General features: G+C 35.8%; 1 long non-coding RNA gene across 1 annotated transcript in view; it reads right to left on the bottom strand.

Moving 5' to 3' along the window:
• Gm33203 overlaps window positions 1-24,556 on the bottom strand; it is a 72,798-nt gene that overhangs the window by 10,979 nt on the left and 37,263 nt on the right. Inside the window, exon 3 of the long non-coding RNA XR_383678.1 lies at window positions 7,728-7,791. This is a non-coding gene — a long non-coding RNA (predicted gene, 33203). The remainder of the gene's footprint in view (window positions 1-7,727; window positions 7,792-24,556) is intronic.

A 24,556-nucleotide genomic window follows, 5' to 3' on the forward strand; every position in this document is an offset into this window, starting at 1 on the left:
TTCACTCTCTGAATAAAAAGTAGTTCATTTAGATAAGAAAATTAGAAAGGAATCTGATAATACAAATAACTTAAAATTTCGAGGTTGATGATGATTTTCAGAGGTTAACACCTATATCTAGTGCAATAAGGAAGTTTATTAAGATCCATGGTATTTTACGAATGAGGATTGGAGAGGCAATCTGTATACACCCAAATTTACTATAATCATGCAGAAGATGAGGACTTATACACTTAGAAAGTTGTTATTTGCTTTTAGCGCATCAGGTGACAGATAGGCAACATCTGGAAATTCTCCATCACTTCTAGTTTTTACAGTATTCCAACCTAAGTTTTCCCTAGCACAGTGATTCTCAACCTTCCTAGTGGTAGAGGCATTTAGTACAGTTCCTCATGTTGTGATAACCAACACCACAAAAAGTATCCTGCTATGAGTTAGTAACTGTAATTTTGCTACTGTTACCAATAGTAATATAGGTACATGGGATGTCTGATAGGCGGCTCCCAAAAGTGCTTCTACAAGAAATTAATTCACAATCCCAAAAAGGTAGCAGAGGGTTTTAATATGATAGCAGATGTTTACATTCCTTGGACTTTCAAAGATCTTCTTTCCTTTTACATCTTATTAGCTTTGTGTCTCTCACGTTTTTAGGAGCCTTTCTAGCCACGCAAGTTGTTAACCCTGAGACCTATCATTGCATGTTTATTACTATCATTAACTCACATTTTATTTTTTCATACTTGTTTGTGTTTCTATTTACTTTCTTATTCAAATAGAACACAAATCGGTGGCCTAAGGCATTGGATCTCCTGTGTTTGCTATTGCCGAGCAGACTCTCAGCAAATGGTTGAATGACAAAATAACTGTTGACAAAGGAAGACTTTTTAAACATAAATCGGGCTACCCATAAATATGAACTGCAACAAATAAGATACACTTTAATTTGCTTCACAAGAAATATCAACTCTAACAATATTGAAGATATACTGATCCTGTTGTTATATGTTAATTATATAATTAATTTTGAAATATATTGACTTCATATTGAACTTTTTTATCTGCAGTTGGTATAATATCATTGTCACTTTGTATTTTTGGTGATGCCTAAATTCTCAGGTAAACTTAAATCATAATCTCTTGTATTTGGAGTTAAATTTGGCAGTCACGAAGCTGGTCACTCTGAGGAAGGCTGTGGTTTTCCTTCTTGCCCAGCTGTTGCTAGATTTTTTTCTCTTGCCTACGTTTTTGGTTTTGAACTGACACTTTTGTTTCTGTCCAGAAATCAGAACTAACATGGGACTATTACATCATCCAGAAAATTTCCACTACAACAAATTGAAATCACTTGAACTCATTTATTAAATGTTGTTTCCCCAGGTCTTTCAGTTCTCTCAAATCAAGAGTAACTAACCATATGCTGACTGCCAAAGGACATGTACTAAGCTCTTATTTAAAACCTAGTCAAAATGAAGTTTAATATTTAGTAGATGCTTCTTAAACACACAGTCTCAGTTTATTGAAAATGTATTTCCTACAACTAGGTGGTGGACTATTAATAATTGCTACGCAAGTATGAAGAAGACTGATGGTAGAATTTGTACAGTATTAACCAGCTCCTTTCTGCTCTTCTCTTCTGATAGTTGCCTCAGCCATGTGTCTAATTATAATACATTGTTTTTGTTTTTATTGTACATTCTTTTCTTAAGCTTATGTGTGATCAATGTTTTGAGTCAAGGTTGCAAATTTGTATTGAAATTATTGTCATTTCCTTTTTATCTTTACAAAGTAACTTGTTTATATACTATCTGGGGGAATAAAAAGAATCCCTCAATTCCTGAAATCCTGAAATTGGAAGTTTAACGGTGCTGGTTTCTGCAACTAGTGGCTAGGTGACTTTGTTATTAGCCACCATGAAGTTTTGTCATTGTAACTAGTGGAAATTGTGTTAACAAAGATGCACTGGGTAATATGTAGATATATCAGAAAATGAATGAATTCATCTAATGAATAGAAACCAGAAGTATGCTTAACATTTGATAATATATAAAAACTACACAAGAAAGGATTATCCTGTCTATAATAAACACTAATATAGAGAAACAATGGTGAAGAAAAATGAACTATACCCATTATTTTAAAGTCAGAAGTAGATGAATAATTGAATATTTTAAAATCTTTTAAAAGGAGTATTTTAAAAATCAGTGGAAACATGAATGGGGGTTATAAGAAATAAAATCCTAGGTAATGGAAAAGGGATTGCACTAGGTTCTGTAGACCTATATAAGTAATCTGGTGTCTACTTTGCATAAACTAAGAAACCATTATGCAATGGAGAATGGACTAGAACTTCATTTATTTTATGTGTAGCAGAGTCTTTGGGAAAGCAGGCTGCTCTCAGAGGCAGGGTTCTAAAGCTGCTTCCTAAGATCTCTTCCCTTGGTTATTCAATAATTCAGTAACCCAGGTACATCTGTGGAAGCAATTTGAAAAGATATTTAAGGTCATGGGTCTTGGGAGAGGAAGATCATCATGGGTTTATTATACAGCAGGATGATATAACTAGGGAAATGTCTCCATTTTGTTCAGACAGGTAAAATACAATAGAGGCAAAGCAAAGGTAAATTGAGAAAACCAGGCCCCACACATTCCTGGCTATAAATGGGCAAGTAAGAGAAATATGGAGGACTTCTACAAATTGAGAACCATACTTAGCCAAAGGCCACAATGAAAACCTGGAGTCTCCAACCTACACTGAGATGCTTGAATAGCACTGATGACCAGAGAGTCCTATTTCCTTAGAACTTCCAGAAAAGCATTCCGTTCTGCTGCCCTCTAGCGTTTTACTTAAACACAAAATCAACTAAATCACCCTGTGCTCAAACATTTATGGGACGATAGGATAATAAACGTTTTGAGCCACTAATTTTGTGACAATTTCTTTTAGCTGAAATAAGAAATGATTAAAGCTATCGTTTTTGTGTGGGAGGGAAGTATATAGAAGTATGATGTTTAACCTTCACTGTCAACTTGACTGGACTGAGAAATGCTCAGAGAATTAATGCAGCGTACTGTTGCATGTATCTGTGAGTGGACCTCTGGTGAGGATTCATACTAAGCATAACATATCAGGGAAAGGGATGTGATGAGTGTGGGTCATAACATCTGACAAGCTGGGGAAGCAAGGGCCGACTTAAAGGGAACGAGAAAGCAGGTATGCAATACAAGTCCTTCCTGAGCCAATGTAACTGTTGCTGCTGGTAACACCTAAGGTATAAGACTACAGGTGTTTTATATTGCTCAATGTGAATTCACTGGGACTCTTTGGAGATTCCAGGCTGAAGGCCATAGGCTGAGGTGCACCTTTGGTTCCCCTGGATGTGAAGCTGCCCATTCTTTGGACTGAGCAGATAGAGTGTTCTCTTCTCTGCAGACTGCCACTGCTGACCTACCCAGAATCCAGTCATGTAAACCAATTAAAAATTCTCCAAAAATAAATATATCACCTCAGGTCTCGTCTTTTAAGGAATCCCGGTGAGAAACAGAAAGCAAAGAACCGTTTGGTAGAAACAGTAAAAATATCCTTGAAATCTATTGATATGGACAAGAGAAAATTGTGCCCTTAAAGAAGATTACCACTTAGTGATTTGAGTTCTAGACATGTTAGTAAGGTACAGGCAATAGGAATGCTAATGGATTAGAGAAGAAATAAAGAGGGGAACAGAACACAAGAAAACACCAAAATATACCCGAGAAATAGCTGAATAAGGATGCCATGACTCATTCCAGATAAGAATGAGCAGGCTTCGAATGGAAGATTGGAATGTTGTTGCTGAACACATTAAGTTTACGATTTTGAATAACTAATAATAATTAAGTTAGAAGATATTTGGGGGTGTACTTGAAAGCAGGAATTGTAGGAACAGCCAAGATTTTTGCCAGTAACTAAGTCATATTACAACCTTTGATGCTAGCTAAATGATAGGTCACTGAGTAAAGTGCTTCCCATACAAGCCTGGGATCTTGAGTTAGGATCCCAAATATTCAGGCAAAAATATACATGTGTTGCTGTGCATCTGTGATACTCAAACTTGTTCTGTCCGTAATCTGGTAGTTATAAAAGGATGAGAACTTAACATCCATATCCTCAGCACCCACACAAAAAGCTAGGCATGGCCAGCAACACTTTCATCTACAATGGTGTACTAGCTGCAGAATCCACCAGGGCAATGTGGCACAGGGCTTGTGGGAGTAACCCACCAATAACTGATTTCATTGAAGGCCACTCACTCCATTATATGAAACCCATACCCAACATTGCTTGAGGGAAAAGGAACTTGAGACTATGTTGACTAGGGACCTAAGATAAAACCAAATAATCCCGACTTAAAGAAGAGAAAGTAGCGATAAAATGACCCCTAGCGATAGTTTTTGTTTTACCTTACTGTATTTAATTTCCTTATACTTCAAAAATGAATGAGTAAATGAATGAATAAATGAATGAATAAAACTTAGCCACTAAGGTAAAGGTTAACCATTTAACTGTCACTTTTACCTGCTCAGAGAGAGAAAATTTGTTTTCTCTAATACCAATCACTCTAGGACAGAAATCATGTATATATAACATATACTAGACTTCACTGTTATTTTTGCATGTAATCTTATTTGTTTACAATTGTGTGGGGGTTTTTCGGAGGGGGTTTTTATTTTCTTGGTTGGGGGTGTTTGTGTTCTTGTATTGGATATTTATTTATTTATTTATTTATTTATTTATTTATTTATTTATTTTAGAAAGAACTTGAAAATTGAATGGCTAGGAAATTGGAGAGATTAAACAAGAATTTGGAAGAGGAAAAATATGATCAACATAAATTTAAATTTAAATTTTGCTTTAAATACTAAAAAAAAAAGAAAGAAAATATTGCTTCACCTTTTCTGTCTCTTTGCTGCTTTCTTTTTTTTTAATTAGGTATTTTCCTCATTTACATTTTCAATGCTATCCCAAAGGTCCCCCATACCCACCCCCCCATCCCCTACCCACCCACTGCCCCTTTTTGGCCCTGGCGTTCCCCTGTACTGGGGCATATAAAGTTTGCAAGTCCAATGGGCCTCTCTTTGCAGTGATGGCCGACTAGGCCATCTTTTGATACATATGCAGCTAGAGACAAGAGCTCCGGGGTACTGGTTAGTTCATATTGTTGTTCTACCTATAGGGTTGCAGTTCCCTTTAGCTCCTTGGGTAATTTCTCTAGCTCCTCCATTGGGGGCCATGTGACCCATCCAATAGTTGACTGTGATCATCTACTTCTGTGTTTGCTAGGCCCCGGCATAGTCTCACAAGAGAGAGCCATATCTGGGTCCTTTCAGCAAAATCTTGCTAGTGTATGCAATAGTGTCAGCATTTGGAAGCTGATTATAGGATGGATCCCTGCATATGGCAATCACTAGATGGTCCATCCTTTCGTCACAGCTCCAAATTTTGTCTCTGTAACTCCTTCTATGGGTGTTTTGTTCCCATTTCTAAGAAAGGGTAAAATGTCCACACTTTGGTCTTCGTTCTTCTTGAATTTCATGTGTTTGGCAAGTTGTATCTTATATCTTGGGTATCCTAAGTTTCTGGGCTAATATCCACTTATCAGTGAGTACATATTGTGAAAGTTCCTTTGTGATTGGGTTACGTCACTCAGGATGATACCCTCCAGGTCCATCCATTTGCCTAGGAATTTCATAAATTCATTTTTTTAATAACTGAGTAGTATTCCATTTTACTAATCTCTGGACCAGAGGTACTCATTGTGTGGGTAGATGCCCCTTTGTCCAACCTCTGTTTCCAAAAATGTTCATAATAGTGTTCATAATAAACAAAAATACAGCTATGAAGGAGTAAGCAGAAAAACTTATAGTTGGGGGTCATCACAATGTGAGGAACTGTATTAAAGGGTAGAATAATTAGGACCCAAAAAGCTAACAAACAATCATATAAGCAAACAAACAAAAAACAGAAAAGAAAAACAAAAGTAGAGATGAGGAATGTAGTGTGGGCTATACACATATGAAAACATCTATAAAAATAAATTGACCCATAAAGTCCACACACAGACACACCCCACCACACACATACATACACACACATACATACATAACTAAGGAACTAATAATTTTTACATAGTACAGTAGGCAGTACTGCAAAATTGTTGATTAAGCAAGTGGTAAAGTGATCTACTTAGTATTAATTCAGAGAAATATAGGTCTACGTCTGTGTATTTGTTATTCTCTATAGCTTACAGATTATGGAGATGAAGAGGGACCCAAAGACTTCAATTAAGCCGAGAAGAAATGGAATGAGATCATAAAGGCAGATTTGAATTTTTACAAAAACACTAAAATTTATTCTTATCTCTTATATACAGTTTCAAAGCAATAAGTATTAGCCATGAGAGTCATCTACACTCACACAAAACAAATGAAGCATATATTCAGTATTTTATAACTTGAGAAAAAAATGATTCATTTAATTTTTATTTGTAAATATTTGAACTTATCTTTACATCACTAAAATTAAAAATAAGTGTTTCAAAATCTAATGAGCTTCAAAAACTACTTTTTGAATTTTATTTTCACTTAAATAATTCAGTATACTAAATTCTATTTGTCTCGATTAGTGTGAAATCCTACAATCTTTGTCATGTTAGAATAAAGGTTTAGAGGTTAGCAAGAGAAACTGTCAGATTTGAGGCAAATGCCAGACTTTTCCTTTTAAGATATTTCTTATCTTTTATCAGTTTCTCTAACCTATCTTTATCATTTCAAGAACAACTCATTTTATATATGTATACATGCATTTGTTGATATATATCATGTGGATATATGCTTTGTGCATATGTAGGTGTGTGAGGAGCAGAAGAAACTATCTGATCTCTTGGAATTGGAGTTACAGATGGTTGTGATCTGGCCTGTGTGGGTTGTTGGAACACAACTCAGGTTCTGTGTATGAACAGAATGAGTTCTCGTCCCTGAGCTGCCTCTCCAGCCCCTAGTATTGTTTCTTTGATAAGGCAAGATTTCATCTGCTACTCTCATTTAGGACCTGGAAGAGGAAACATTTAACAAAGCCTCAATTGAACCCTTTGTCCTATCACTGGACTTAAGACACTGACATGCAAATTCTTAGCTCAATCTTTCAGGCAGACTATCAGATGATAGGCATCAACAACAGAGATCAAACCATTGTTTATCATAGCTGCTTCATTGTGTACTCATAAATCAGATAAACAAATACATTTCTTTATTGTCCAATAATTTGGCAATACAGCCATTATATCTGCATTTATCTTAGAATTTTATGTCTAACTTATAAGGTACTCAGCAATTCTAAACAATTATTTCAATAAAATATGCTTCATCCCTACTCACTTTTTAGTCATTCTGTATTTCTAGGCTGGGGAAATGGTTCATCAAATACCAGCACTAATTGTAAGCCTGACAATCTGAACTTAATCCCCACAGATCGCATAAATGGGCAGATGTGTTGTTTTGCAACTCTAACTCAGCGCTCCTGTAGCTGGAGTAGTAGATGGGAAGTAGACAAAGGAAAATGGCTTAGAAATTCTACTCTAGATACCATGAAGTTTTTGACAAAGATATTTTGGGATAATTTGGGGGAAAAAAGATTAAATCACAACCATGTCATTGTACACTAGCAGTTCTTATGGCTGAGATGTTGTACTTACACGTTCTGTGTTTAGTAGCTGATGGTCAGGCACATTGCATATAGCTGTAATCACTTTTGGTTGTCTACAAAAACAAGTGGATACAAAGCTGATAAACCACGGTAGAACCCTGCCATTTTCATCAGTAGGATATTAGTTATAGGCATAGTGGAGTAGTACTTGTTTTAGTACCCAGTCTTGTATTGTAAGAAACTGACAGAAAGGAATGTATACACACCCCCATACACATACAGAGAGAGAGAGATACAGAGACAGAGACAGAGAGACAGAGAGACAGAGAGACAGAGAGACAGAGAGACAGAGAGACAGAGAGACAGAGAGACAGAGAGAAAGAGGCAGGGATAGACAGAGAAACAGAGAGAGACAGAGAGACAGAGGGACAGAGAGATTCTTATACATGCATGTGTCATTTTCATTTGAACATTGCCATAGAATTCTAACTCCTCACAGGACAGGTCCTTTTTCATTTCCTACATTATACTGTCCAACACTTTTTTTTTCATTTATTAAAGCATGTATGTATTTTTACTTAAAATTTCTATTTTGTTGGAATATAATATTTGTACCTACTGTGGGGTATACATTAAGGATAATGCAATAATAGGTACGTGATGTAATATGAGAACCAAGTAACTAGCAGTTCTGTGTCCTCAAGAGTTATCATTACTATATGATGAGAATCTTCAAATCTTTACACAGTTATTTTGAAATAATAGCTATTGTTGAGGACTATGGCACCTGAGTGTGCTAGAGGACACCAGATGCTTAGCTCCCCAATAGCATTTTGGTACCCATCTCCTATCCTTTCCAACATCTGATGAACTCTTTTCTACTCTTTGCTTCTTTGACACCAAAGGTTTAACTTCTGGCCTAATTACTTAACATTATGCCACCCATTATATCCATGAGTCAATAAATTATAGAATTATAGGACTTTACCATGTTTTGACTGACTAATCTTCCATCAGAAGAGATGTGCTTTTTTTCCATTTTTTATTAGGTATTTAGCTCATTTACATTTCCAATGCTATACCAAAAGTCCCCCATACCCACCCACCCCCACTCCCCTACCCACCCACTCCCCCTTTTTGGCCCTGGCGTTCCCCTGTACTGGGGCATATAAAGTTTGCGTGTCCAATGGGCCTCTCTTTCCAGTGATGGCCGACTAGGCCATCTTTTGATACATATGCAGCTGGCCAACACTTTTAAAAGGAAAAAAAAATAAGATAATGCTGGCAGCACACTTTGCCTTTACCTATAATTTAATGTGAGTGTGAAGAATATTTTTTTCTTTCTCTGACTTGAGTTAGACTGTCTATCAAACTAAGGGACTGTCATAGTCACCTTTTTGGTACCCTCCTTTCCCTTATGACTCAACATCTCCTGAATTTTCACCACAGTCTTTTCATGACTTTTAAGTTTTGGCATTTGGAGAATTAGCTTCTGAATGTTGGGAAATATGGACTAGTATCAATCTAACGGTACCAAGTAAATATGCCTTCAGGAAACTAAATTAACTAATTGAAGGACACCTTTTATTGAATCTAGCATAATGTCTAACAGTCACTCATTTTCTCTCATCTTAACATTCAAGCACATCTTAACATTCAAACACATCAGATGATTCCCATTCTACATAATGGGCTTTTAAGGTTGGTTTATCTAATTATTTTAATTTTTTTAGAAGTTTGGAACTCCTTTCATAGAAATTTTATGAAAACAAGTTTGCAACAAGAAATTTTCCTTTTGGCTGGTAGATTGATGGGCAATCCTTTATAAATCAAGCCAGGCAGAAGCTTATTTAATTTGAAATGCTTGGATGTTAACCAAATTAATTTATAAATGTCACTCATCCTTTTGTTAATCTATGTTGCTGACAGGCTTTGAAAAGAACATAGGCACATTTCATCACTGGGTCACCTGTGGGCCAAACTTTGCACTAATTGGAAAGATAGCTCTCCACGAATGAGGTACTGAAGCACAGAGGTGTCTTTCATTTCAACATATTCTCAACTAAGTTTTCTTAGTCATGTCATTCCAAAAAGTCACTGGTTGTCACTTAATTACCCTATTTTCCCATTCAGTATAGAGAGTGATAGCAATCAAAATATTTATTGAAATCAGTGTAAACAGCAGCCCCAGTTTAGGATGGGTATCACTTACTTCAGAGGAAAGGAATGGAGACAATTATTGTGTTGAGACAGAAGAGAAATTACTATGTATAGAAAGCCCAAATGCAGAACTTGTGGATGGTTTCACAATGACTGCTTACTATTTGAGGATAATGAAAGCTTTCATTGCCTAAAGAATGAATAATTATGTCTATACCCAAACCTTTAATAAACTTTATTGGTGGATATAGAATATATTTGACTACTGACTTTCCTAGTCATGATTCATTTTGCTGGTTTATTTGGCTGAAAATGAAGTATGCCAGGAAAGAATATATCTAGGTCATAGTTTGTAAGATATTCATTGCTTTAATCAAAATAACTATATATCTCTTGGGGCATTTGCAGATAGAGCTGTAGAAATACTTAAAGCTTTCAGCTTAGATGGTTTGATTCTATCACTCATTCCAAATGTTTTATTTTTATTTTATATATATAAAAATATATATTATATATAAATATATATTTTTATTATATACATAAATATATTTTATATATAAATGTTTTATTTTTATTTATATATATATAAATATAAATAAATATATATTTATATTATTTTATTATATATATATATACACATGTGTGTGTGTGTGTTTGTCTACATATATGTATACATTTGGAGCCTGTGGATTCATAGAAGGATAGCTATCAAATATTATGGAACAAGAAATTGTTGTTAACCACTCCATGGCTGCTGGAGCCTGAACTCTAGACTCTCAAAATATTTATTGGATGCCTACTTTGTGTTGTTCTAAGGAAAAGGCCTATATTAGTTACAAAGCCTTAACCTCTTAAAGCATACTGTCATTCCAGTCTGTGATCAAAGTAGAACACTTAGAAGGAGTAAGCAAATTCGTGGACTGTCTGATGGATGCAACTACCTTGAAGAAAAATGAAGTAGGGAGCAGAAATGGAGACTATTGGAGGACATATTTTTAAATGGTTAGGAGATGTGTCCTTGAGAAAAATAATTTCCTAAAGAACACGATGACCAAAGTACAGAACCTCCATTTGACTCTTCTAACATGGCCTGCACCCTTTGGAATCTTGAGCAGAATGCAGACACGGTAGACGAACACAAAATTGGAAGTAGGAAAAAACAGAAAATCAAAAATCAAAACAAAACACACGATTGAATGTGGAGGGGTGGCCATATTTCACAAGGGTTGAGAGGGAAGCTATTTCACTACCTTTAAAACAACATGAAGATTACGAGTTCTCAAAGCACAGTAGAATTTCAAGATGCTGTATGCAGAAGAGTATAAAAGGTCCAGAGTAAACGCTGGGAGGCAGCCCAACTCCCTTTGTTCACTCACTTCTTCTTTCATTTGATGTTTTCTCTACATTGCAGCTATGTATATATATTTGTGGGATTTCTGTGCAAAAAGAGATGTCTTATCCATCTCATAGGCAAGAAAATGACCTGAATTTTATGAGTATAACAAGTCTCAGAAATGATGACTTTCTCACATCAGAGAATTCCCTTTATGTGTTTCCTGTTATATCAGATCTGGAGAATTCAATTTATTGTAGAGGAGGGGGAGGGGGATTAAAGCAAACAAAAAGAAGTAAATCTTCACTCAAACATAAATAGATTGCAAATGGTTGTTATTTCCCAAAAGAAATATCACTTAAATTATTCCATGTATACCATGATCTTGATGTTGTTGCATTGCTCTTTACTTTAATTGTTTTAGAATAATGTCTTTTAACATGTGACCCAGGCTGGCCTCAAATTCATATCCTCTTGCCTCTGCCTCCCATGTGTGATTTCATAGACATGTGTCCATCCTGTCTCACACTATGTGTAATAAACACATATGATAATAATATTAACATTTTTCCTATAGAACTAGTAGTGAGCAGTGCTACTTTAGTATTTGATCTCAAAAGACAGGTGGTTTCTGTGTGCCTAGTGCTGGGAGTGAAGATCCTGCACACATTTCCACAAAGCACTACAAAAATATTTAGATAACATAAAAGCAGTTACTAACCTAAACACTTAGGAACTTTCTGCATCACAAAGAAATGTATTTATTCTGCTTTATTTGCCTTCAAAAGATTTTTAGGATTGATTATGCCATGTTAACAGGCTCTCTGATCTGCAGAAAGATACTAGCTGAAAAATTATTGACTTCAGTTGATTAAAAGATAATAATTGTCATATGTGACTGTTATTAAGAAATATTTGGGTTCTCAGAACTTTTCATAATTCTTCAATTCATTTTTTTTTGCAGGCAACATTATACTACATAGAAATTGCTGTTTTATGAAGTCATAAAAAGAAGTGTCCAGTATACAATTGAGAGCAATTTGTCAAAATCCCATAGGCATAATAGAATTGGCAAACAGATATTTTCCATAAATATAATTTATAATGATTATAACATAATTAATTCTATTTTCCTCAAGTTACTTAAACATTTGTTTGTGGAATACTAGATTTACATTAAAACTAATGAAGCAAAGATTCATAGTAATTTAATAGCATATTAATGGGAAGAAGAGACTTCAACTCCAGTTGAATGAGAAAGTAAATCTTTTCTGTGGAAGTAAATGTCTTGAGTTAGCAATGTTTCTGATATTTACATTGTTTTTACACAAAACACTACTGAAAACTGAATTTATTAATGTTTTAGCTAACATTTTCAACTTTGTTCTCCACAGTGAGTGAACTCTCCGCATCTTCTTCCCAGGAACTAATTTTCACTCTAGTCCTCCACAGCTCAGGAAATGATGCTGTTGTTACTTTATGGCTGAAATAAACAATATAGGAATCACTTCTTTCCTTTAACTACATTTGTTCCTCTCAAATGAATTCTTTAGGAAAGTATTCTACTTGCTACCATGAACCTATGCATCTTATTATTGTTGATCCTACAAGCATTTTTTATTTTTCAATGAACTCTGTTCTCTTATCTGAAGTGAATAGTGAAAATGTTAGCTACCATTCTCTAGTTTGTTTTCCTTAGTCCTCTACTCATCCCTGTTTGAAAGGAGGAAAGAAAGCATAAAATAAAACCTAGAAATATACTCAAACAAGAAAACAAACCCTAAGAGACAAGTGTGCCCTGTCACGCACACCCCCCCCAATCTCTTTCTATGAAGATAAGTTTGGAATAAAAGAATTAACCCCAAAATAATTTTATTGTACTCTTTAAATTTTCTGAGTTTTCCTTTGAGCCTTTTGAGCTTTATTTTTATGGCTTCTTCTTTAAAAGTTTAACTTTCTGGTGTCCTCAGCCTTTAGTACAGTAAATTCTGATTATGCTTTGGAGTATCAACTTAAAGCACAAGGCCTACATAAAATAAAACAAGCATCAATGAAAAACTTAAAATTTGAAACCCTAGTCAATGTGTATGGATAAGAGAAAACTCAGAGAATGTGTAGGTATGTATCAGGATTAAATTCCATTTTAATGTTCAGAAACAGAACCATTGATTTATTTCTGAATATTTGTTTATTGTTTACATGACCTCTTGAGGTGCTGATTTGGTACAGTATATAAGTGTAAGGACAAATTATGAATATCGACTATCTGAGCCATGTCATTGTAGTGATGTTAGTGCAAGAAACCCAGTTAGTGAAAGAATGCATCGTAACCAATGTTGGGCCTTTCCAGGTACTTTTGAGAGAGTCCTGTGCACTTGGGAGCCATAAGTCACTTGGCATGCTTGAGAGAGTAAAGCAGAGGGAAGAACTGAATGTTACTGAATCATAAAGGGAGGTCTTTCTTGCCATAGTGCTGGGTTGAGATTTTATATTGAAGGCTTGCGGGAGGCATTGAAGAACTTTATTATGTCTACTGTTGATTTTCAAAGTGTGATGGGTTCAATTTTTCTTTTGAGCTTGAAAACATAACTCTCAAAAGACGCACTTGAAAATACTAATCAAATCCAATACCTTTAACTCGGTAGAGATGAAACCTGCCTTCAAACTTTCAGGAACTAAATGAGGAAGTTTGGTCTGAATAACACTTTCTCAAATTGCTTCTCCAACACCTTCAAAGTAATCATGGAATTTCAGGTTGTGGTGAATATGGAGTGAAAATGTTTAGTGATTTTTTTTCCAATCGAAGGGTTAGAAAGAAGGATGCTCTCAGAAGTAGGAAACTGCACTGTCACTCAAAACTCTGCTCCAGCAATATCCTGATTTTAAAATGTAGTATTATATAAAAAAATTAAATGTTTCCGATAAACACCTGTGAAGATATTTTGTAAAGACTGTGTTAAACACTTACATTCTATCTATTTTAAACATAGATAATGTGCAATAAGGAAAGCTATTATTACATTTATTAAGTTTTGTGCATATCCCAAGAACATCAAGATATAATGAAATAATCTGAAAGCATGCCTAATGTAGTAGTGTGAATGTAGTGAAAGTTTAGAATATAGCTTTCCCTTAAACTCTAAGAAGAAAATAGGGAGAAAACGCTTAAGTTATCTAAAAAATATTCCTAAGTTATCATTTGCAAAATGCCCAAGAAGCTTTTCCCACCTAGCAAAAATTTATTACAGACAAAAAAAAGACATGTTCATATCGATAATATTCTAATAAATATTAGCATATTTGGGGCTAGGGATGCTTGGTTTCACAAAGAGATTTAAATAATGTAAGCCCTAACTTTCTTCAGACAGTTCAAACAGCAGCATAGGTTTCCTCTGATCAGATGATATTAATGTGTCAATTAATATCATCTGATCAGAGGATATTAATTAATGTGTCATCAGGGCAGATATTACATAGGAAAAGATGGTGCATAGCTAATAGTCAAAAGCAAGATACGATATGGCCACGCTTTTTCATGTCCATGGATCTGAACCCAAGATGAAATTTGGGGGGGGAGAGAGAGAGAGAGTAGGGGAGGGAAAGGGAGGGGAGGAGGGGAGGAGGGGAGGGGAGGGGGGAGGAGGGGAGGGGAGGGGAGGGGGAGGAGGGGAGGGGGGAGGGGAGGGGTTTATTTGTAATAATTATGTGAGATAACTTGCTTTAATGACCTAGCACTGTAGAAACAAAGTGTGAGTGGGTACTTATTGTATTACCGTATTATTATACTTTCAATGACTTTTATAGTTTATTCATTTGAAGCCTAATATTTGAGGATAAAACCAATTCTACTGCTTAAAAATATTAAAACCCAGAGTTTTTCCCGTTATGATAAAAGCTTGGGAAATAGAGTAATAAGTTAGGGGGATATATAATATTCCAATTGAGAGTATTTCATAAAATTTATAAATATATTTTAGCCAAAGAAATATTATCCTAAGTAATTCTTTTTTGTTTGTATGGTTTTGGTGTTTTGATGTTGTTGTTGTTTCTTAATTTATGTTTTTAACTATTCAGTTTATATCCTTCTCACTGACCCCCTACCTGTCTCTCCCTCCCACAATCCCTTTTCCCTAATCCCCTTCTCCTTTGAATTGGTGAAGTACACCCCACCACCACCACCACTGGTATCCTGTACCCTGGCACTTCAAAACTCTGTGATTCTAGCTGCTTCATCTTTTACTCATGCTCATCAAGGCAGCCCAATGGCCCCTAATGGAGGAGCTAGAGAAATTACCCAAGGAGCTAAAGGGAACTGCAACCCTATAGGTGGAACAACAATATGAACTAACCAGTACCCGGGAGCTCTTGTCTTTAGCTGCATATGTATCAAAAGATGGCCTAGTCGGCCATCACTGCAAAGAGAGGCCCATTGGACTTGCAAACTTTATATGCCCCAGTACAGGGGAACTCCAGGACCAAAAAGGGGGAGTGGGTGGGTAGGGGATGGGGGGGTGGGTATGGGGGACCTTTGGGATAGCATTGAAAATGTAAATGAGGAAAATACCTAATTAAAAAAAAAGAAAAAAAAAGAGTTATTTTCTTATCCTAAAGCCAGGGTAGTTTTTTCCAAAAGAAAAAAAAAAAAAAAAAAAAGAATATATCCAACAGACAGGCAAAAACTTTTGGAAGAGCCCCCATCCATTCCAGTTGTTCCAGACCTGCATAAAGACCAAGCAGTACATCTGCTACATATCTACTGAGAGACTTAAATCCTGCCTGTGTATGATTTTTGGTTGGTGGTTCAGACTCTGAGAGTCTCAATGTTCCAAACTGTTCAAGGACCTAACATAAAACCAGACACATTACATCTCATAGAAAAGAAAGTGGAAAATACTCTTGAATGCATTATTTCAGGAGATAATTTCCTAAACAGACCACCAATGGCTTAGGCTCTATGACCAACAATTGATAAATGGGACCTCATGAAACTGAAAAGCTTCTATAAGCCAAAAGACACTATCAATAGGGCAAATTGGCAGCCTATAGATTGGGAAAGAATCTTCACCAACCCTACATCTGACAGATGGCTAATATCCAATATTTACAAAAAAGCCTGAGAAGTTAGACACCAACCCTAATAACCCAATTAAAATACAGTCTATTCTCTGAGAATTCTCAAAAGAGGAATCTCGAGTGGGTGAAAAGCACTTAGAGAAATGAGTGACTCAAAGTCCTTCGTCATCAGGGAAATGCATATGAAAACATCTCTGAGGTTCCATCTTACACCCATCAGAATGGCTAAGATAAAAATCTCAAGAAATCGCACGTGTTGGCAAGTATGTGGAGCAAGGGGAACACTTCTTCATTGCTGGTAGGAGTACAAACTTATACAACCACTTTGGAAATCAAATTGGCATTTTGCAAGTGATTCTTACAGGCCCAAGACTAGTAAACCTTGACTGGTATAAGAAAAATAATAATGATATGCATTAAAAGATAATTTTAATTAAAAGTCAAATCTAAACAAAACAAAACAAGGAATACTAAGCCTCCAATGATCCATCTTGAACTTGGGAGCTTGTGTCTGAACCATGAGAAAGGCTCTCGTGAGTGATATTACTATCATTTGGACCATATATAATATTCAGTTTTCTCTAATTGATTCCCCTTTTTATCTGTAATTGGAACTGGAAACTCTCAATTTAGCGTATAAAATTTAATTGTTAAAGTAACGACTTTTAAAATTAATATCTGCGCAAACTTCTTTGTTTAATTCTTAGAATTAATCAAACACTAAAATTATATATAATTCACATAAAATTAGTTTAAAACCCTTATGATAACAATCTAATATAGATACAAGTATATTAGCGTCAATTTAAATAATGTAACATTTTAGTATTTAGGGCAAATTTATGCCTATTTACATTTTCAAGAAATGTGGATGAAATAATCTGTTCCACTATTAGCAAAGCGAAGTTCTCAAGGTTGCATAATTTCTTTAGAACACATTGATTATAACCCTAGGTTTCAGCTGAATGATCCATATGAACAACTGATATGCGGGCTATCTCTACAGTTAACTTTTAAAGTGTTGTAGTTTATATTTATTATTTTATGTGTATGACTCTATGTATGCGTGCTATATGTGTCTCTAGTGTCAAGAGGTTGGAAGTTGGTGTCTAGATTATTGTAGATACCATATGAGTGCTGAGATCTGAACCTGGATCCTCTACAAGAGGGTTCCTTAACCAGTAAGCCATCTCTGCAACCCCATCCCTTTAATTTAATTTTAAGTTAAAGGGATCCATCCCATATGCAGACACCAAACCTAGACACTATTGCTGATGGCAAAAAGCACTTGCTGACAGGAGCCTGGATAAGCTGTCCCCTGAGAGACTTTGCCAGCACCTGACCAAAACGGATGCTGATGCTTGCAGCCAACCATCAGACTGAGCATGGAAACCCCAATGGAGGAGATAAGAGAAGGATCAAAGGAGCTGAAGGGGTTTGAACATAAGAACAATACCAACCAATAAGACCTCACAGAGCTTCCAGAAACTAAATCACCAATCAAAGAGTGCACATGGGGGGGGGGGGTGGCGGACACATGGCTCCAGCTGCATATGTATCAGAGGATGGCCTTATCTGGCATCAATGGGAGGGGAGGTCCTTGATCCTGTGGAGGCTTAATTTCCCAGCATAGGGGAATGCTAGGTCCATGAGGCAAGGAAGCAGTGTGTGGATGTGTGAGGGACCACCCTCATAGAAGCAGGGGGAAGGCAAATGGGGTATAGGGTTTGCAGAGGAGAAACCAGGAATAGGGACAACATCTGAAATATAAATAAATAAAATAACCACATTTTTAAAAAAGAACAAAATTGGTAATATTTAAAAAAGAATAATGAGAACAACCAACATTCATGTGGTTACTAAAATATGGGCTAAATAATACAATAAAATTTGTCAGTTACATACAAATTCCTTGATAAGTTATTCTATGGTTTAATGATATTCACTATGTCCAGCAGAAATGTGTTGTTAACAATGTGAGGCCTGCATATCTTTGCATGAAAGGAAGTAAAAATAACTGTTATGGTGTTTGGTCCTTGAAAGTTAACTCAATAAGTGATGATTTTTCATTCAACTATATGTCAAATTACAAATATATTTAGTATACTTAGTTCTGTTTAGTCTTGAAAGAATCTACAAATGCTGGATTGTATTCTCAACTAGATTTTTGATAAACAAAACATATCATAAATTATTCAAAAGCAATAATTAAAAGAAAAAAGAAACAGCCCTGTAAAAAACTAGCTACTTTAAGAGCAACAAAATCTAGAATAGCCGATAAACACTGACAATTATCTTCATTTTCTGAGTTCAATGAAAGAAAAGTAAAATAAAAGTAAATAAAATACATATTTTAAATAGTAATGTCAAAATTTATAATTTGGGATGCAATTTTCATCAAAATTTGGAAAACCATACGTCCTCATGTTCATCATCATCTATGAATTCATTCATTTATTTAACTTTGCTTTTGATCAAACCCAGGTTGTTCTATAACTAAGCTAATATCTACTGTAGCATCTTCCTTAAATCTAATTTGAACCTGAAATTTTATTGTCATATTGTCCAATAAGTTTGATGTGCATTCTAATTCGTAAATTATACTATTGGAAATATAGAGAGAGGTTCTAAAATAAGTATGTAAATTAAGACTAATATTGTGAGGTTAAAAAAATGTATTCCGGGGAGATGTCAGTTATATCTGGATAGATGGAAGGCTAATTTAGTTTCAAGTTGTTTTATGGTAAATTAATAAAACATTCAGTTTTCATAAAAATATCCTAGAAATATAACATTATGTTTAATGGTTAGCTTATAAAATTCTGTATGCAGTTTAATAGCTTGGATTTTTCAAAGCAGTCCCATGTATTTTAAATTTATTGCAATCTCACGATAGCTAAAACGACCTAAACTAAATGAATAATTGTGTGGGTTCTGTGAGAGGAAGGCAAAAACAGGAATGTTGTAGTTTATACAAACAAATACATGTGTGCGCGCAAACACACACACACACACACACACACACACACACACACACATACACACACACATGCACGTACATATGCACACACCAGGACACATCTTTGCATGCACAGCATAATACTAATCCTATCTCTAGGCAAATATGTTAAATAAATCCAATTGTCCAGACAGTATCAGTTACTATTATTATTATTATTTCCTTTCTCATATATTAAATCTAGACTGCAGATTCCTCTCCCCCCTTCCACAATCTCCCTCCCTTCCCCATCCCCCTATATTTACTCCCCTCTATCTCCTCTTAGTAAGGAACATACCTTTCAGGGACATATATGCAACACTGCATAACAGACTATCAGACCAGGCACACATATCACATCAAGACTGAACAAAGGAGAACGGTAGGAGAAATAGAGCCTCACAATCAGGGAGCAGAGTGTGTGACAGTCACCCCTTCTATTGTTAGGAGTCTCACAGGAACACCAAGCTACACAACCATAACATGTCTGCAGAGTACTTGAGGCCTGCCTGGTTAGAGGATGGCTGGTCAAGGTGCCTCGTCCCCCATTACTAGGGTTACTCTCTTGGTTTCCGTGGAGTTTCCATTGCAATAGGTTTCAATTTTACCCTGAAATGCCCACCTCCCAATTCTAGTTGATTCTCTCAGTATTATCTTCTTTATCATCATCATCAACAACAACAACATCATTATCATTATTTATTATTATTATTAAGTTTATGAAGGGGCTTGTCATGCGTGTTCTCCATTTTGAGAGACAATGATTTATCATAACAAAATTCAGACATATTTTAATCATATTTTTCACATATGACTCTTAGACTATTTACAGAAATACAATTTCTCTTCTGAATAGTCATCTTCTACCCAGTGTGCCAGCATTTTCAGCAGGAATATTGGCTATTAGTTCCATGTAGTAGAACACTCTTGAGTTAAGAATCCCTAATTTTAGTTACAGTTCATAAGATTTAGAACATTTTCCATTTTCCCATTATAAATTCAGCCTGACTGTATTCCTGACTCCATAAGATTTTGTAAAAGTTGAAGGCAATGATATGGAAAAGCATAATTGTGTATTATTGTGATTTCATCAACACTTTATTAGCACCAAGCCATTAAACAATTTAGAAGTAGTTACTATTTTTCTGGTTACTGGACTTTGAGCTTATACTTCTCTACGTGGTTTTGATGACCCTGCACTTTATGGATGTTGAACTGATCTCATCACACTGTATCTTAAGGCCCTGTCTCTTGCCTTACAGCCCATTTCTGAGCTTTCTGCTAGTTCTTTCATGTGTCTATTCCAACTCTGTGCACCTTGCCTAAATAAAATCGAATTGCTGCAGTTTCACTGCATAGAGTTAAAGCCATACAATCTGTTTATATTGCTCCATCTAGTAACTTAGTGGTTAAATATTTCTGGTCTCATGTACTTCATTGGGGTTTTACATTTGCGTCTTACCACAAAATAAACCCGTTTCCCAGTTGGTTCATCTGACTTCTTCCACCTTTCTAAAAGGCCTTTGCAGAAGCAGAAGTGACTAGCAGATATGGGGTACATTTTTAATTGTAATACAAAAGAAACCTGTCATTTTTCCACTGGATGATTTTAGCTCCCTTGTAAAAGATCAAGTAACCATAGGTGTGTGGGTTCATTTCCTCCATTGCTGGTGGGATTGCAAGCTTGTACAGCCACTCTGGAAGTCAGTCTGGTTGTTCCTCAGAAAATTGGACATAGTACTACCAGAAGATCCAGCAATACCTCTCCTGGGCATATACCCAGAAGATGCTCCAACTGGTAATAAGGACACATGCTCCACTATGTTCATAGCAGCCTTATTTATAATAGCCAGAAGCTGGAATGAACCCAGATATCCCTCAACAGAGGATACAGAAAATGTGGTACATTTACACAATGGAGTACTACTCAGCTATTAAAAACAACAAATTTATGAAATTCTTGGGCAAATAGATGTATATGGAGGATATCGTCCTTAGTGAGGTAACCCAATCACAAAAGAAGTCACTAGATATGCACTCACTGATAAGTGGATATTAGCCCAGAAACTTAGAATACCAGATACAATTTGCAAAACACAAGAAAATAAAGAAGGATGATCAACATGTGGATACTTCATTCCTCCTTAGAACAGGGAACAAAATGCCCATGGAATGAGTTACAGAGACAAAATTTGGAGCTAAGATGAAAGGATGGACCATCCAGAGACTACCCCACCTGGGGATCCATCCCATAATCAGCCACCAAACCCAGGCGCTATTGCATATGCCAGTAAGATTTTACTGAAAGGATCCTGATATAGCTGTCTTATGTGAGGCTATGTCAATGCCTGGCAAATACAGAAATGGATGCTCACAGTCATCTATAGGATGGACCACAGGGCCGCTGGAGCTAGAGAAAGTACACAAAGAGCTGAAGAGATCTGCAACCCTATAGGTGGAATAACAATATGAACTAACCAGTATCCCCAGAGCTCGTGTCTCTAACTGCATATGTATCAGAAGATTGCCTAGTTGGCCATCATTAAGATGAGAGGCCCCTTGATCTTGCAAACTTTATATGCCCCAGTTACGGGGAACTCCAGGGCCAAGAAGTGGCAGTGGGTGGGTAGGTGAGCAAGTCGGGGGAGGGTATAGGGGACTTTCAGGATAGCACTTGTAATGTAAATGAAGAAAATATCTAATAAAATAAGTAAATAAAAAAGAAACCACTAGCTTTCCATAAAATTCTGTGATCACTTACCAATTCAAGTGAAACCACTTAAAAATCATGACTTCAGATAAAGCTTATTTCACTAAATTAAATTTGCATTGACCTTTGTTTACCTTTGTTAGTCACAAAGCAACATTTAAGAATCTAACATAAAATTATGCATACATTTTGGATATTTCTTAATAATTTTAGTGGCATAATTACATATGCTCAGTCAGAAAGATATAATCGTGGTGCTTTTGAGGCTGTGGAAATGCAGGGAAAAAAGCAAGATGGAGCTAGTTTTTATGTGCATTTTTGTAGTTTGGGTGAGTGGTTTTTTTTTCATTTATTCCTGAGGCATACATAAGATTCCGAAGAGAAAAAAAATAGATAAAATATATCAGACAATAGAAGTAGAGTCCCAAGTCTAAAAGGAAAGGGCTCTGCCCATTGTACTAGTGAAATTACATGGAATCATTGTGGGACTCAGCATCCTGCAGCGCAGTCTAAAGAACACTGCAGATTGTTCTTGCCAAGGCTCCCAACATGTGTAGGATTAGAATTTAGTTTAGAGTAAAAAATTCACATCAGATTATAATTTATAACTCTCTTAAAATATGAATTCTAAGAGCTATTTTAAGTTTAAAACATGTTTTAATAATGACCCTTTTGAATTCTAGGAGGTATTGAGCACTGCTAAAACTTTTGTTCTCTTTTATGTTTTAGAGAATAATAGTAGAGTTATGAAAAATTAAATATTCCCTTTATCAATGACTAGTCATAAAACCATAATTCTAAAAATACATTTAATTTATAATAGATATATTTCAGACATTTTAAGATTTTTTTTAGACATGCAAATAATTTTAGTCTTTTCTATGCTTCATCAGCTATTTCTATAAAAAATTAGGAAGGGAATTTAAAATATCCAGAGTATTTTATTTCATAATCCTACTGGACATCACAAAGAAGATTTAAATTTGTATAGTTCCAGTGTTTTAAAAAAATAGTCATATTTTAGGATAGAATATTAATATATTTGATAGAAGCAAGTGACAAGAAAACTCTGTAAGATTTTTGCAATATGTTGTGACAAAAATCCATATAACAGAGATACATCTTTAACTCAATAATCACCCAATTACCAACCTTAATTTTAATTCCTTAGACTTATAACTTAATAAGGTTATGATACTGCCAGGCAGTGGTGGCACACACCTTTAATACCTGTACTAGGGAGGCAGAGGCAGGTGGATTTCTTAGTTTGAGGCCAGCCTGGTCTACAGAGTGAGTTCCAGGATAGCCAGGGATATACAGTGAAACCCTGTCTCAATAAAAAAAGAAAAAAAAAACAAACAAAAAATTTAGATTATAATAATAGCATAATAACATAGAAGAGAGGAAGAGAGTAGTGAAAGACATAATTAGAATTACTATCACGCAACACATAGCAGCACATACCTTTAATTCAAGCATTTGGATGGCAGAAGCAGGCCCATCTCTAAGTTTGGGGACATCCTTGTATATGGAGTGAGTTCCAAGACAGCCATGGATACACAGAGAAACATTGAAATGCACACACACACACGCACACGCATGTGTGTGTGTGTGTGTGTGTGTGTGTGTATATATAGATATAGATATAGATATAGATACAGATATAGATATATATGATAGATATATATGTATAGATATATATGATTTCTGTTATTGTATTTGAAAACAAGGGGACACGTTGTTGAGGAATTAAAGTGGAATTAGAAGGATGGTGGTACTATTTGCCATAGGCATTGGAAGAGGATTCTTGTCTCTGCTTGCTGGTTCTATGAAAAGGTGTCCTTAACCGCTTAGTTTAGTGTATTTGGAAAAGAAATGATACAATAAATGCAAATGGCTAACTCAGCACCTGGCACAAAGGAGAGGATGGTAAAATTCGAACTTCCAAAGTTCAGTTTCCTGAGTGTTGCACAAACAAGACTAGTAAGGTTTTATTTATTTGTTTGTTTGTTTGTTTGTTTGTTTATTACTTTTTTATTATTTTTTTAATTAGGTATTTTCTTCATTTACATTTCCAATGCTACCCCAAAAGTCCTCCAAACCCTACCCCCTACTTCCCCTCCCATTCCCCTCCCCCCACTCCCACTTCTTGGCCCTGGTGTTCCCCTGTACTGAGGCAGATAAAGTTTGCAAGACGAATGGGCCTCTCTTTCCACTGATGGCCGACTAAGTCATCTTCTGATACATATGCAGCTAGAGACACGAGCTCCAGTGGGTACTGGTTAGTTCATATTGTTGTTCCACCTATAGGGTTGCAGACCCCTTCAGCTCCTTGGGTACTTTATCTAGTTCCTCCATTGGGGGCCCTGTGATCCATCCAATAGCTGACTGTGAGCATCCACTTTTGTGTTTGCTAGGCCCCGGCATAGCCTCACAAGAGACAGCTATATCAGGGTCCTAGTGAGCTTTTAAATGCAATAATCCTCTGGGTGTGTTTCTTCAGGAGTTTGTTATGATTTTAATTCCCTCTTAAGTTTCATGGGATATAGATGTAATCCCTGATTAGGGACACCAAAGATAGGGCCCAAAGGAAGACTGTTTGTT

This window comes from Mus musculus, chromosome 14 (genome assembly GCF_000001635.26).
Source record: "Mus musculus strain C57BL/6J chromosome 14, GRCm38.p6 C57BL/6J".
Classification (NCBI taxonomy): domain Eukaryota; kingdom Metazoa; phylum Chordata; class Mammalia; order Rodentia; family Muridae; genus Mus; species Mus musculus.